A 17293-nucleotide genomic window follows, 5' to 3' on the forward strand; every position below is an offset into this window, starting at 1 on the left:
ATCAAGTTCTCTGTGGAAAGATCATTAACAGAGTCTTCTAGAAGGACAAAACATGATTAGTTATCGGGGTTACAGACATTAGACAAGGACATAATTCTACCTAAAGCATGTTTTGCAGAGAATTCACTATTTTACAGCTGAAAGTTCTCTGCAAATTCAGTAAGAATCAGTTTCAGCCAGTGCAGAGCCTCTCAGAGCAGATAACTGCACTGTGGACAGAGTAATTTGAAAGAATCAGGAGGTAATTCAGTGTATTCCCCATCACTTTCAAATTAGGGGAGGGCAATACAGTGTAACAACAAAAAAGAGAAAATATTGTGTCCACAGTGATGTCTCTGTGATTCACAGAACAAGTGTGCCCTGCAGCCTGGCTGGTTGAGGTAATGGCACCTGTGTTAGAACCAACACAGGTTTTGCACTAATAATCAAACCTGGAAGAGGTCTGTGAAGTTTGTCCCACCCAAACCAGATTAGTTGTTTTTTTTTTCTATCAACAGAGGGGAAAGCAGTTTTCTTTCCCTTTTAGCAGGGCATACTGCAATTTGTCAGAGACAAAGCACTTGGCGTTACTCTGGGGTGGGGATGGATGCAGCAACACATGTTTTACTCTCCTGCCTTATGCTTTTAAAAAGAAAATACTTTAGGCAGGGCCTTTCAAAAATAATTGAAGGATTCTGCCTCCTCCCCATTCCTATAATGGAAAGAAAAAACAAAACAAAACAAAACAAAAGATTCTCGTTTGATGCATTTGAAAAGGAATGGGAAATACCACTTTAAAAGTAGCAAGGTTTTCAGGTAACTTCTCTTCACAAGTCACCTGCCTCTCTTTTCTCCTACCACTTTTTCATACTGACTGCTAGGAAAAGTCTCTGGTTTCTCTTAGAAAAACTAAGCTTTTTTAAATTTATTTATTTTTTAAAAAACCAACTACTTTCAGGTCTTTTTGCATCATGCCATCCTTGCAACATCTGTAGCTGTCCCTGTGTTTTGAGCACAGCCTGCAGAGATCAGTCGTGAAGTTGATCTTTTACCACCTCATCCATCCCATCATCCTCCACAATGACCCTCCCAAGGGCCAAGAATTTTGGATGGCAGCAAGCAACACTCAGGTCACCTGCACAGTACATTTCTAATCTAGGTAACTTTCAAAAGTCATTCAACCTTCCTGAACCAAGGCATATTTTGTTAGCATGAAGAAAATAAAAGTCAAATTGCATGTGTTTGTCAGACTGCTGATTGACTTCCAGGGGGAGTAAATGGAGAGTTCTGAATAACACCATCCATGCACTGCCTGAAGAGTGAGCAGATGTGGAGGAGAATCCAACCCCATTGTACTCTGGAGCATTTTCTTATCTGACAGTTTTTCATTACAGTAGCTTCTAACCATGCCAGTGAAAGATGCTCTTTCAAACAAACAACAGGAACAAAGGATTTTCAAAACTGTATTTCACTCCCAAAGTGTACTTGTTTCCAGAAGAAATTACACACACACTCATATTCTCAAACTGTCCAAACAGAATTGTAGTAACATGGCTGAAGCCTGCCCTTCTCTAAAAATATACAGCTGCACAGTTGCTCCAAAACCAGAATCACAGGCAAGTCAATGTCCACTGTTTGTATTTGCTGTAGGATCAAACCAAAGGTATCCTCTTCAACCATCACAGAATATTTAGATGCTTGTGTAACATCTGAATTGTGTAAGTATTTAAACTATAGCAAAATTTGGCACTTTGATTTATCAAGTGAATTACCACAAATCTACCAGATGACCAATGGAAAAAATCTGCTGTGCCTCTTCCATGACAGCTTTCTATACAAACCACAAAATTAATGACACTGAATATCAAAATAACCTTCTTCGAGAGTTGAAGCTTTCATTTAACTATTCACAGCCTCGAGACTGCTTCAAGATAAATGATTTTATATTAACAGTAAAGGAGTCAGATTTACAAAGCCAGTAAGAATTCCTAAGTTTTGCATTTTAATCCCTCATAGCCACTGTATTTGATTTACTCCACAATTTCCATCATAAAATGAAAAAGTTTTGAAGAATGAGTCATTCTCAATGTAAATCTCTAGCAAGCCTCTGTCAGTCATGTTAGTCTTTTAACCAATGTTTTTTCCTGCCTTCTCACAGCAACGACACAACCAGTTTAATTACTTCATTACTTAATAACTTCTAACCTTAAAAAAATGCAAAAATATGGAAGTTAGACTAATACACACCAATTCCCCATGGAACAAAAGAAACCATTATAAACACCAATATAATTGGTGAATTCCCTACTCTGACACTTTTTACAAAGACAAAACAAAACAAAACAAAAAATCTACAGAAGTCTGGAATGCTTCTACCAAAGGATATGTATCTACAAACATAAAAGAAGGAAATAAAATTGCATAATTCTAATATAATATTTCCTTGGCACAAACTGTACATTCCCTTGGCTGTATTACAACAACAACCTCTGGGAAGATACCATTCCAAAAATTATAGCTTTGAAAGAAGTTTTCAGTGCTGGACATCTGTTGGGAGGACTAAGGCTCTTGTAGTTTTGCTGGCAAGTTATTTTTTTTACTTACATATTTATTAATTTCCAGTTTTCAGCAGTTCATTGTACCTTCATTCAACAACAGGGAAAGAACTGTTTAGTTTACAGCACAGTTTTATATGCAAATGATATTCAGTAGAGTCTCTACTCATCATAAGTGTCAACAGGAAAAAAGGCTTGACAGATTTAAGGCTTGAGATTTTTTCATAAACTTTGAAGGAACACTGAAATTACAAAGCACACTGAACTCACTGTAAAGCATTTTCTCTAAGCATGTGCCAAATGAAGTATATTAAAGCATTTTTTCTTCTAAATGTACTGTGAGACTACATACTCCATTTTCTATTTCTAAATATTTGAGATAATTAGGAAAGTCCTGCCTTCAGCATAGAGTCAAACTTACTGTTTGCTTAGCCCCCCCTGAACTTAAGGTTCTTTCTATTCTGTGAAATTATTTCCATTACATTTAGTAACACTGGAGACAAAGGAAGTTTTCAGCCCCATATAAATCAAAGTTCAAAAAACTCAGAGTTCAAAATGAAGAGATATTTTACTGCCAATAGGAGGGGGAAAAGTCTTAACAAATCAGCCAGTTGTTGCACTAACAACATCAAATAAAGAAATTGTAGAGCTTTTTCTACCCTTTATCAATAATGCATGGCCACACACAGACAATTTATAGCTGTTTTCCATCACTGGGTATTGTGCAGTACTAAATTAAGTTGACAAAATCCAAGGACAGTCCACCCACACAGCTACTGTGAGCCAGCCAGGCCACTTTGAATAAACATTTTAAAGGCATAAAGTGAGTTTTATTAGCATGCAGAGACACAGTTCCTAGTGGACAAAGCATCCCCTTTGAAAAACTAGAAGTACATTTAGCAGAAAGAAAGATGAGTTACTCCTGTGCCATACATGTAGAGAAAGAGCAAAAGAGGAAATAAAAAATATATAGGTAACAACTCAAAAACCTGAACTTGTTAATATTAAAACATGAAGCAAGAAAATTTACTTTCTATGCTAGAAACTGATTGTCATTCTCAGAAAATCTTGACAGTTGCTGAATTGGTGTCAGGTTCTGATAGCAAAAGAACTACAGCCCAAAGATGTTTTGGTGGGAGTTTTTTTTTAATTTATTTTTCGGTTGTTCCAAAGATTATTAGACATAGTTTTTAAAATCTTTCACAAGCCATATAAATCAGTAAAGCACACAACCCTTTCATCAATACAAAGAAGTAGTTACTGTACTGAAATAATAGGTCAGCAGCACTTATTGTGCCAGTCAAAAAGTGAGAGGTGAGGTGTCTTTCACAGACCAAATTCACCAAAATATGGTATGACACCAGTTGGTTGCTCTTGGTAGCACCACTCCCATCCACAGTGGCTCCAGCACCTGAAAGCCTGAACTGCAAGAAACAATCATGGACCTTGGACATTCCAAAGACATGGGGACACCAGCTGGATTTCCTCACATTTTGAAGCTCACTAAGTGTGCAAAAACAAATCTCCTGACATTTGTCATCACTCTGTGACCTTGCCATTTACATGGATAGGAGATGTGGGTGTGGGTGTGTGTGCAGCTGGAAACACCCAGACTGACTCTCTCTGGCTCTGTTGAATAAAAGCAGATCAGAAAGGGGGCAGAAGGCTCTGCAATAGACCAGCTGTCATAACTGGGAAGCCTGTGTGCCCTTCTTCTGCAGGCCTCACACCAGCAGTACATTTTGGACTGAGCCCTTGTTCATGGAGCAGTGTCTGTTCCTCCTTGCAGGATGCTGCTCTTCACTTGGGTGTACCTGGGCTCTTGCTCTTCTGGAGGTTATTCTTCTACCAGGAAAAGCATTCGTACATGGATTTTATCTTTTCCAGTGGCAAAGAAGTGTTTTGATACAGAAGGAGAAATGCTTAGAACAGGCAGAATAAGGAAACTCACTGTTGCTAGGAGTGGTTGCAGTTCCTGTGTGGCTGTGTGCTGCAGCCACATCCTGGCTGTAGAAGTGGACACCCTCAGCCAAGCAACGGTTTCACTTCATTAGTGAGGGAATTGTGTGCAAAAAGTGAGGAGCTCTTGGACACAACATCTTAACATCCAGCAGTTTGACATGGACTCCTGTATATTGAACACCAATATCCAGGTCGGGGCTGCTCAGCTGGCTTCCCTCTAGCAACTGGCACCACACTGTGACAACCTTTTCACACCCAAAGCACCCCTCCAGGTGGAACCCTGCAGGTTTGCCTCTCTGGCAAACTGGCATGACAAGATGACACAGAAAAAAATCCTTCTGTACCATGTGGGAAGGTGGAAGCAGTAGAAGCATCCGTGGAGGGCAGGGAGAAGGAACTCTGCAGACCTGAGACATTCTAGAAACACGTGGTTTTATTGCAAGGGTTGTGGGTAAAAAGGACTTTGTTTCAGCCACCAGCCTCAGCTGGAGGGAAGCCCCAAAGAGAGAGGGGGAGAGAGAGAGAGAGAATGAGGTAAGGGAGGTAAAAAAGCTAAGATGGGAAGGAGAGGTAAGAGCAAGAGCGGTAAGAGTAAGAGAGAGGGAGCAGTAAGAGAGGTAGGAGCAAGAGAGGGAGCACCTTGTTACAATCCATTATATCTCCTTTTGTGTTGAATATTCTAACTTACAGTGACCAACCAGCGTGAGATACAAAGCCAACAAACTTTGCATGCAGCCTACGACAACTACCATATTACCTTATCATTCTATATTCTGAACTCTAAAGACTACATTTCTTATCTACTTTTTCCCTGATGCCTTGGCAGGGTGGAGAGGGGCTACATTCTTGGGTCCTTTTGTTTTCTACCCCTCAACCCATCTCCAGCTAATCACTGTCTTGCTGCCTGCCATGATCACATCTCAAAGCTGGCCTTCATTTCTATTTCACTCACAGGTTTTACACCTCCAGTATTTCTTACCAGGCAATCATATCCACAAGCCCTTCCTGTCCCATCTTTCCCAACAGGAAACTGTAACACAGCACGGCTGGGTAGCTTTGGTGACCTTGTGGCGTATTTAAGCAGAACCACAAATAAGGGGAGGAAGGATGAAAGAACCCAGAGCTTAAGCCACAACTGTTTTAAGTTAGTCAAGTGGAAATACCTGGTCAAATAAAGTGGCTGTGTTTAATTTGGCAGATGTTGAGAGAAGAAAAATCAACTCTTTTACAATAGACATATTTTCTCAAAAATCAGATCTCCCTCGCACATGGAAGTATATCAGAGACCTCTGAAGCCAACTAATCAATGTGTAAAACTCCAATTTAACTGCTCCAGCAAGCACAGAAAACTCACAAAGGCCAGATTTTTCAAGATAAACAGAAGTGTAAAAAACCTACAGCTTAAGGATCAGCTAAGCAAGGTGATTGTTGAGCATTTGTATTTCAACCTGTCTGTATTTTAATCTGTCAGAAGTGCAAGACTTTCTTCATCAGGTTGGTTGCTGTTTTGAATTTTTTCCTTCTCAAATAGGCTGAGTTTCTGCCGTGAAAAGTGAAAATGCTGTTTTGAATCTGATGATATTGCAGTAAACCCTTTTTTTTTACTAAAATCAAAGCTAAATCAAGGCTACAGGACACAGCTTTGAGAAACCCCAGACAATCCCAATGAAGCAATCATGGGTTTATAAGTGAAAATTAATTTTCTAAGTCTGTTGCTCATCTCACATTGCCAAAGTCTGTGATCCTATCAGAAGTGCAGTGCTTTAGTGACCTGCACAGGGATCACATTTTGTGAAGTTCAGAAATAGACAAAATGCTCTTGGGCCCTCCGCATGGAGTGTATCACACCAGTGAGATGCTGGCTTTGTAATGCACAGGCAAAATGCATTTTGCACCTCAGTGAGGCGTTCACATTAGTATTTCCAGGTATCAATATCTGTACAAAGGCAAAACGCCTTGAGCACAATGAAATGTTGTCTTACCATCACACCATGCCCAGTTTTCAAATACTGTGTTTTGTGAAGAAAAATTAAGCCCACTTCTCCCAAAACATGCTAAATTAGTAACCCTGCCTCGTGTACTGGCATTTAATTGGTGGCACATCTCTGGACTGATGGCTACTGACAGTAATGCCTGCGCTCCTCTGCCCTGTGCACCTGCCCAGCACTACAGGACAACTCACCATGCCACTCCCTGTAGGGACAAAGAAAGTTACATATTCATGGATGTATGGATAGAACTTGGAGCACCTGAAAAGGAAATATCTTCATCCTCTGCTCCTCTCTATATTCTGGTGACAAGAGCTGACACTGTCCACTTCTCAGTGACTGCACTTTCCAAGGCAGTCAGCAATCATCCCTATTGTCAGCTCCCTGACAGCAGATACAAGTCTGCTATGGATTTTCCAGCCCTCCTGCAATCATACTCTTCCTCTCTCTCTGCAGGTGTGTTTCCCTACAGCACCCTGCCCCCAGTTCCCACCCTGTACCTGGCAGGGCCACCCACTGCACCTGGCTGGACACACAGGCTGTGGCTGCACTACATTACTGGCACCTGCTGCAGTGCATTGGTAGGTCTGGGGACCTGCAAAGGCAACCTGAGAGCCCCTCTGGGCATAGATGCACACATTTGCTTCACTCAGAAACCCATGCTTGGCTGAGGGTGTCCGCTTGTACAGCCAGGATGTGGCTGCAGCACACAGCCACACAGGAACTGCAACCAGTCATAGCAACAGTGGGTTTCCTTATTCTGCCTGTTCTAAGCATTTCTCCTTCTGTATCAAAACACTTCTTTGCCACTGGAAAAGATAAAATCCATATACAAATGCTTTTCCTGGTAGAAGAATAATCTCCAGAAGAGCAAGAGCCCAGATACACCCAAGTAAAGAGCAGCATCCTGCAAAGAGGAATAGATACTGCTCTATGAGCAAGGGCTCAGGGCCAATCCAAAATGTGCTGGTGTGAGGCTCGCAAGTGGAAGGGCACAGAGGCTTCCTAATCAGAACCTTCTGTCCCCTTTCTGAACTGCTTTTACACAACAGAGCCAGAGAGAGTCAGTCTGGGTGTTTCCAGCTGCACACACAGAGCACACACCTCCTACCCATGTAAATGGCAAGGTCACAGAGTGATGACAAATGTCAGGAGATCTGTTTTTGCACACTTAGTGAGCTTCAAAATGTGAGGAAAACCAGCTGGTGTCTCCATGTCTTTGGAATATTCAGGAGCCCTTTACCTGCCCCATAAGCTAGTAGCAGTTCAACCCCACATCTGTAAGCCCCAGATTTACTCCACACTCAAAAGCCAAACAAGCTGTCCCCACTGCTTGTTTGCACTCTGATTAAAGCTGCAAGAGCAGCTCAAGAAAAGCAATTAGCCATCCTAGGTAATCACAACTGTCAAGAGACTAAATCCTTCCTCTTCCAAAGAAGTTCAGTTTTAGGTGTGTCTTACCTCTCATCCAACTCTGCAGAACATTGCAATGTATGTAATAAGGTGGGCAGGCAGTGACACTCCAAGTGTAAATAAAAACAGGATTCAGCTGCCACTTCAAACAGCAGTTGTCAAACCTGAGGCAATTCAGGAGTCAGTAGCAAAGAACCTTTACACAACCTTTACTTATCTGGGTTTCCTTCCTTAGAGATTTCATTCAGGCCATCCCTTTGGTGTTGCTCTTAACTTGATCTTTGCACAGAAAAGAGGAAAAAATATCTATAAAGCCCTGTCCTTCTGGCATATTTACATGCAGTCACTGGTCACCAAAACAATCCTGCAGTGGTAAGAAGCCATGCTGCTCACTGGGCACAGTATAAACATGGTATTGACAGTCATGTTTAGCTCCATAGCTTTATTTTTCCTGATGGAGGCATTCTATAGGGACTGAAGACCACTACTACTAATTAATTCTGATACACAGATAGAAGAACTAAGGCATGCAAATGGAAAGATATACAAGAACTTAAGAGTGTGGAATTAGTGATTTAGGAAAAGAAAATAAATTGCTTCTTCATTAATGCTTCTTCAAATTGCATGGATTTTGTCCTACTGAAGTCAGTGAATTTGCTTATAACCAACAAATACTGATAGCTGGGTCCAATACAAGACTTTAGGTTCATGTAGTTTTGTGCTGATTTTTACTAGGGTGGAGTTCATTTTCCTCACAATAGCTGATAAAAACCTATGCTTTAGATTTGTGCTGGTAACTGGATTGATAAAATATGGACATTTAGGTATTGCTGAGTCCATGCACAGTGACAAGGCCTTTTTTGCTCCTCATACCACACTGCCAGCAAGGAGGCTGGGGGTGCACAAGGAATTGAGAGGCAACAAAGACAGATAACCTCAGCTGACCAAAGGGTTATTCTAGACCATATGGCATCACACTCAGCACATGAAAAGGGAAGAAGGAAGAGGGAACATTTGCAGTGATGACATTTGTCTTCCCAAGTCATCATTACGCATTATGGGCCCTGGCTTTCCTGGGATGGCTGAACACCTGCCTGTTCATGGGAAGTGGTGAATTAATTCCTTGGTTTGCTTTGCTTCCCTGCAAGGCTTTTGCTTTCCATATTAAACTGGCTTTGTCTCAATGCACAGGTTTTTCCTTCCACTCCTTCCACTTCCACTCCTCTGATTCTCTCCCCCATCCCAGTGGTGAGTGAGCAAGTGGCTGTATGGGACTAAACCACAACAGGTTGATTAGAGACCAAGAGGTGGGGCATGGACAGCTTGTCTGTCTTCTTCCCTCTATCCTGGCAAAAGAAATAATATCTTACCTTAAAAGACTGTAACAGAAGTGCCAGTCTTTACTTTCTTTTAGGCCTTTTTAAGCATCGGACATAATGCAGAAGATTCAGCTAATTCACTGTGTCAGCATTTGACAGCACATTCAGGAACCTGAGAGTCATCCTACAAGAAGAGAAATTAAAAGCACCAATTAATCATTGCATATGTTGTGCAATATATCTTGTGCTTAAAACTGCTGATGCCTGGTAGAGCCTTGCTGCTGAACAATAAGGAAATTGCCACCAAAAATGAAAGGCTAAGTTATTTTTTGTTTCCAAGGCGAAATGCTCAAGCACATTTTGGCTACAGCACCTTGGGGAGAAAGCATGCATCTTGCAACAGCTGTGTCACCCTGCCCTGCCTTCCCAATTTAAATCTTTGTTCAAACAACAGTCCATGTGAATGCACAGAAACAAAGCTGCAGGCATGTCAGGATGCACCAGCCACACCAGTTACAGAGACACAGCAGTAAATGTGCATAACCTGGATTAGTTTAAACTGGGAAATGCATCAGAAGCCCATGTGAGCAAAGTATTAGCACTTTATAAACTAGGATCTTGATGTATGTGGAAGACACATGGAGGTACTTTATAAACTACAGGAAAAGGAAAAACATTCACAGATGTTTCTTAGCTAATTTTCCTGGACAGGCTTTTTTCAGAATTCCCATCTCACAAGCACTCAACCCATACTGAGTAATGACACTCCAACAGCAGCAGAGTTCATACCTGCACCACTACAGCACACAAGGCAGCTCTCTTCCCCCACAGCAATTCACCAAAGATGTCCCACCACTAAGGTTTAGATACTTGTTTTTCAGCTCCAACCCATTCAGTGTGTTGAATCCTCCAAAAGAGCAAAATTCCCAAAACTAGAGGCACATCAACACACAAACACACACACATGACAGGGTTCCTTGCACAGAGATATCCTGCATCACTCACAGGCAACAGTCCAGGTCAGCTGCATCCTGAGCCACTGCTGATGTGACATTTGACACCTGAGGAGTGACGGGCCAGCTGGAAAACTCATCCTTATCTAGCATGGTTACTCAATAGAATTTTAAAGACTAATTTCAGGTAAAAGATGCTTCTGACCATCTAAGTTGTGAAGTACTTCCCTAAAGTGTTGGTACAAACATGCAAAGTGATCTCTGTCCCAGTTTGTACAAACTACAGAGATGGGGGCTTAATGGAGTGCAAGCAAATCAGACCAGGTAAAAATTACAGAGTTTTTATTAAAAATTGATATATTGTTCTAGTCTTACACTGTTCACAAATCCTTAAAAAAGCCTCCTAAGGGTTCATTACATTCATAAACTAAAATAAAAATTAGCATTTGAAGGGAAATTACAAGAGTCCATGTCTTTGGGAGGAGTGGAGGGGGAAACTAAGTTGGACACCTACATTTGTTAAAAAAATCAGAAACACAAAAGCCTCAAGCTTAGATGAGCCTTAAATTAGTATTCAGTGTTCTTAAATTACTCCAAGGAAATGGCAATTTCCGCCCCCCCGACACTTTCTTAACACATTTACTTTTATTTTTAGCTATTTATGTAAAATATGTCTGTTTTATACAGCAAGATACCTATTCATGATAATGAATATGCCTTAAAAATGCCTTTCTTATAATGGGGGTATGTTCCAAGCTGATTACAAACATCTCCATTTACATAATAATAAAGACTGCAACTGCTTAAGGAAACTTGAGATTATAGGAAACAAATTATATCCTTGGAGCTCTATACTCACAGATTATAGGAAGTACCACAATCATTCCTTTTCTCTATAACCTCCTCCACTACACTTCTTCTGTATAAAGCAGTACAGCACTTTCCAGACGTTCCATCAATAGTTATACACCCTGGGCCACAGTTCAAGGTCACAAAAACCTGACTTTCAAACCCCTGCTGCCATGTGTCTCTCTATACCATGCAGTCAAGATCATTCCAGTGTTTCTCCTGGGTTAATTTTTTCCTAACAGATTTCACATTCTGCTCGTTGTCCCACAGCCAGCATTAACTCCCTACCAGGCAATCTGTATAAATTTATCTGAAGAGAGTTTGTGCCCACACCTGTTCAAAATCAGCCTGAAAACACAGTAACCATCCAACACCAAAGGACAGAACCAGGACAGGGCTTGAGCCCCAAGATGAACTAGTAACAATTTTGGGGAAATTGCTCCTTTTTGTCAAAGAGGACTGATTGAAAGTCAGAAATCCTTTGGGAGCTCAGACTTACCAGGTACCTGACTGTTTTCCACACCAGACAGAAAGAATGCTTCAGTTTCACTTTTTACCCCAAACAAATCGCAGCATGCATGTGTACACAATCATCTGACTCCTACACACCCAATCACGACCAAAACAAAAAACCAGTACACTGTAAACCCATTTTTTTTCCCTTAAGGGGAGAACAAACCACACCTAACAGGTATTAATAAAAACACCAAGCTTTAGAAAACATTCTGTTACAAGGGGTATTTTAAAAAAATGTATGTAACACTAAGCAAAATTTTAATCTGTACAAAATGGATGTAGGCATCTTACATAAAAAAGTAATTGTTCTTCTAAACTGCCTCACAAATGGCAATCTCATTTCATTTCCAGCCAGAAAATTTACTCAGTGATTAGCATAACTGAGTATTAAGCAAAAGGAAAGAAAAGCAGAAATGATAACAAACATAGTCAAACAGCTAAGCAGAGATATTGAATATACAACAGGAGTGCATTTACTGATAAAGCTGCAATTTTTATATGAAGCTTTAACCTTCACAACCTTTTAGATTTAAGCTAAACTTGCTATGCAACAGATATAAAGTCCCAAAGACGTGGTGTCAACCATTTTTAACAAAAGGTCCACATGTTTCACAGCATACTTCACCAGCCTGACAAGTTCCTTTCAGATGGGAATAACACATGTATTCCATCTTCTCCCCTTTTCCATTCTAACACTGTTCAACACCTCCGCCCACACACTCCTCCAACACACAGACTTCCCTCCAGCAGTCAGCAGCCTGATTCACTTATCTGAAGAGGAATTTATGCTGGCCTGAAAAAACACCAGCCCCCTCAAGTGCCCAGGACATGCCTGGATAGTTAATTGAGATATGCCTCAGATGCTGTGTCCAACAAGCAGTGCTAAGTCAGCTGGAGATGTCCTGTGCACCATCAGAGGGGTAGTTACATTCTCAGAGTGAAGGAAGCATTATTTTTAAATAAATCTGAATCTAACATTTTCAGTGGTGAAGGCATTATTTTCTATTCTACATTTTGGGACAGAAAGCCCTTAAGCAGTCAAAAGCACAGTTAAGCCTCGGTACATTTCACTGACATAAGTTCTCATAATGACTAAAGGAAATAGCTAAGGCTATGTCTGGGTGGCACAAAGCTAATTACCCCTTCAGAGACACTAATTAATCTGGGCAGGGCAGCACAGTAACATGACTGCTCTGGCTCAGGAATCTCCCAATGTTGGTGTATTGCCATTTGGATACCCCCCCTCCCATCTCTTTCACATTAAAGAGTCTTACACCAAACATGAGCCCTCCATAGAGGGGTGTTTCCTTTTCAGAAAATAATGTGTTTTATTGAAATCATAATTGAAATTGTGTCTTCAGCACACAATACTGAGCTGCACACTGCACTAACCCTTGACAAACAGTAAAATAATCAAGCAATTCCTGAGCATCCTCAGCTGTTAGGAGGAGGAATGTGAGAAGGTAATACCTACTGAGAGTCTCCTGGGCTCCAGAAGAAAAGGTTCAGGTCAGGATCTCAGAGGAGCAATGTCTAATGATAATGGTGATTGTCTGACAATCAGCTATGGAAATTCGTGCCACATTTTAACAGACACATTAAAACAGACCAAGGAGAAACCCTCTAGCACTAGAGTAAATGTTCTCCACTTAGTAAGCTCCAAACAGAAGGTAATGGTGTGGTTGTTAGCAGGGTAGAAGTTAAATTGTTGCCAAACCGACTTTGATTTCAATTTTCTGGAGATAAAACAGGTCCTGGGCTAAAGCCAGAACATTTTATCTACTGTACCTGATGCCACCTCTTGGTACCAAGACATGCTCTTCACGTACTGCAAATGGACTTTGATCTCCTTTTGACTTGTTAAAACACATTCAATAAGGAATAATGTGCTCAGCAGTAGCTTAAAGCTCCAGTCTCAGTAGGAACTGGTTCTGGAACAACCAGAGAGCAAAACAGGGAAGGGGAACACCAGATACACAATACAACTGGGAGCAGAACACAGCCTCACACCTATCCACAATAAAGAGTGAAAAGACACAGAAGGGTCATTCCCAAAGTCAGGGAAGTGTTTTACTGCCATGCAGAACAGAATTTCAGATTCTGAAGAGCCCCTGTCTAGTTCCCTCTTTCTCCTCCCTGCAAATAGGTATTTTAAAATGGGCCTCTCTCCACAGACACAGACCTTCTGCAAAACACAGTCCCATGAATTCAGGATTTGCTTAAGTGAGGTGGCTCACGTTGCAGGTAAATGGGATACACCAGCTGAGCCAGAAGCTGGTGGGCAAGGCTGGCTTCTCACGTGTCTGTCAGCTCTGCACAGAGGTCAGAGCACAGGGAAGGGCAGCTTCACCTTGGGTTTGCACCACAGTGTTCAGAGGCTGGTGGCTGGTTTCAACACGTAGGCTGTTTTCTTGTAGCAAAAGCACAGGGACAACTGTCTAACAGAGGGCATTGCCTTGAGACGGGGAGAAATCGCATCGATTAAACAGTATCAAGAGTCCTTGAGATTTTCACAGTCTCAGCAGAGAGGACAAGCACTCAAATAAGTCTGCCAGATGCAGTACAGATGAATAAAAAACTATAAACAACCATAATAATTCACTTATGAGGAATTAATTTGCATTTGATAAATAGGTGTTAAAGTAGCAGTCTTCACACAAATACTTCAGCTCATGAAAAACAGAAAGGTTTCATAAAAGACACATTTTCTACCCAACTCATTTCAAAATATTCACAAATGTTGTCAAAACATATGGGGTGTATCTGAGTTTAACACTGGCTAATAAAAGGTGCTTTCCTTCAATTTTTAAATTTTTTTTCTTTTTTTACCCACAAGCTAACTGTGAATTGTACACAGTTAAAATGACAATACAGGTGAACACTTCAGTCTCCAAGCAACAAAAACTGGTCAAGATGGTGACAAAACCCATCAAGCCATACAAACGTGGGCTGAATCTTAATAGCTTTAGTGTCACGTCAGGTGAAGTTAATTCAGCATTCAGTGGACACTCAGAAGTCACATGCATGTTCCACTCCTGCTCTAGAACCTTCCCTACAGAAACTGTGGAGCTCACACTGGGCTTTGTGAGAGAAAACCTTTGCCTTGTAGGACAAACAACACCATGAGACAACCAGCACAGCAATGGAGATCTTCAGCTGGCAGACAGACACCTGAGTCTTAACCAGAAATGGGCAAAGTTCTGAAAAGAAACAGAGTGCACATCCACTCCAACAACCAAGGCTGCTGCCAGAGATGAAGCCTCACTGACAGTGCTGGAATTCACCTTTTTTTCTCCCATCTGCAGGGAGACTGCTCTCTTGGACTTCACCTATATAGGGATTCACACCCAGAGACTGAGGAGATAAAGATTAATACACCCGAGTTTTGTTTTGTGAGGATTTTTTTTCCCCCACACATGCCCATGTGCAGGCAGACATAATTCTTTGTTCTCTGACTGCAAAATTAAGCTACCAAATCTTAGCCCAGATTTAAAAACATTGTGTGTTTTCTATAGCTTCAAAGCAAGATGTGTTTTACAGGGCCAGTCTAGGTGGGATACTTGATGTTAGGAAAGGAATGGAGGGAGAGGAGGGTGTCACAACAGAAGCACTGGTGTGAAGTTGCCTAAAAACATGGTTCAAAAAAGAAAGAAAACTGGAAAGACCCTCAGCTACCTTTCTTCTCCTTTTAACTTTGCTCCCTACACCAATTATATCCTGTACTACATCTCTTACCCAGTTATATCCTTTGCTTGTTTACATCACCATATCATAAAATACTGCTGGTGAGCAACAACAGACATGATGAATCTGTTCTTGCTTCCTTAAGGCAAGCAGAGATTAGGAAAGGGCATGAAGGTATTTCTTTTGTCCTGCAATGAAAAGGAACTGCAAAGGTGGGGGATGAAACTGAAAAGGATCATAAAGCACTATCTTGCTTGCCTTGTTCCCAGGTGAGACACATGAGGAGAGACGCTTACTTTTCTGGTCAAGCAGAGGAAGGGAGGGAAAGGGACCTGGAAGCTTTTAAAAGGCAGAAGATATTTCACTAAATATCTCAACCTTTAAAATTCACTTAAAGATACAGAATTGATAGGTATTATCTCCAGGAGCAGCAGATCTGAAACACTAATAACCTTTATGATTCCCAAAAATGTTTTTTTTTTTTTGCTAGATTTCAAGTGACAAAAGCAAGTATCTCGGCAAAACACCTCTTTGTGCTCTTTCCCCATCCTCAGAGAATATGAAAACATTCCCCAGATGTCAGTCACCACTACACCTCTCCATGGGTGTAACACAGCTGTAGCTAACAATAGGCAGCTGGTCTGCTCTAGAAGCATGCCAAGAACCTGCATCTTAGGGAATTCCTGTCCCTCACTCCTTCATCTCTAGGCCTGAAGGCTGAAGCTCCCTTTACTTAGGGACAGGCAACATCCTGAGTCCTTGAGTCAGAGTGAAAATCAACAACAGAGCTCACATCTTCCTCTGGCACAAAGTCAAACCTGGACCCAGGACCCTGGACCAGGTTACTTCTTTGCAGCTTGAGCTTTCCATGTGCACATTACCTAGCTGTCTTTAGTGATTTTCAAGTGGATCTTATGACCATCTTCCTCATGATATTCTAAAGTTTATATCCCTAAAGGATGGGAATTTTGGAAGGGCTGTGGTAGACCAGCATTCAAAATCCAACACTGTTTAGGAATGATCCTCAATACTGTCCACACACTCCTGGTCATAGCTCTGTGGAAGTTATGAACTAAGATGAGAAATATTTTCGGCCTAAAGCTCTGAAAACACAATGAATTTATGGACTCTAAGCTGCACAATGATTTTGGGTGGCACGCTCCTCACTGCAGCAGACTGCAACAAGAAGGGTCCTCAAAAGTTGCATATTGCTGAGGGCCATTGCCATCGCAATTCTGTCTCCCTTTTCCAAAAAAAAAAACAAACAAAAAAAACCCAACAAAAACAAACCCAAAAAAACCAAAAATAAACCAAACCAACCAACCAACCAACCAAAAACCAACAAAAAACCCAAAAAAAAAAAAAAAAAAAAAAAAAAAAAAAAAAAAAAAAAACACAAAAACAAAACCACAGATATGACAGCTGTCTCATCAGATGTTCTGAATCAATTACTTGAAGAAGAGCTAAAAATAAGGTCATTCTGAATTTACCTCCTGCAAAGCAAACTAATCCAGAATAACTACTGTATGTTCCTATGCCTTCAAGAACACCACGTTCTAGACAAAACAGTAAACCAGACATTTTAAATGAGAAATGGTAGACAAAAAAAAAAAAAAAAAAAAAAAAGCCAACAACAACCAAAAACCCCCAACAACTACCCAAACATTTCCAAGGATTCAATGACCAGGAAAATTAAATAACCAAGTATATGGCCTCCAAGGAAAGGACAGATTATTCCCCAGAGTTCCACCACCAGCCCTCAACAGAACAGCTTTCCCCAATTAAATTTCAAACCCAGTCAGTGTCCCTAAGAAACAAAGCAGTTTGTCCAAGCATGAGCAAGACAAGCAGAGAACAAGCAGGACACAGGCAGTGCTGGTCAGGATGTTCTTCTCTTCTGAAACTTACCTATGGCTTTCATACTCAGCCAATGGCATTGATCAGGAACTCTACTAAAAGCAGCATACACAAATGGCAATATTTTTGGAATCCTAAAATGGTTTGGCTTGGAAAGGACATTAAAGATATCTAGTTCCAACGCCCTCTGCCATGGCCAGGGACACCTTTCACTAGAC

General features: G+C 41.1%; 1 protein-coding gene across 3 annotated transcripts in view; it reads right to left on the reverse strand.

The window, feature by feature from the left end:
* The window catches only part of KANK1 (KN motif and ankyrin repeat domains 1), a 133157-nt gene that overhangs the window by 90625 nt on the left and 25239 nt on the right, over positions 1 to 17293 (reverse strand). For all 3 annotated transcript variants that reach the window (XM_083883722.1, XM_083883720.1, XM_083883721.1), the window contains one exon: positions 9268 to 9400. The gene's annotated coding sequence lies outside the window, so the exon portion shown is untranslated. The remainder of the gene's footprint in view (positions 1 to 9267; positions 9401 to 17293) is intronic.

The sequence above is a fragment of the Zosterops lateralis genome (assembly GCF_965231275.1).
Source record: "Zosterops lateralis genome assembly, chromosome: Z".
Lineage (NCBI taxonomy): Eukaryota > Metazoa > Chordata > Aves > Passeriformes > Zosteropidae > Zosterops > Zosterops lateralis.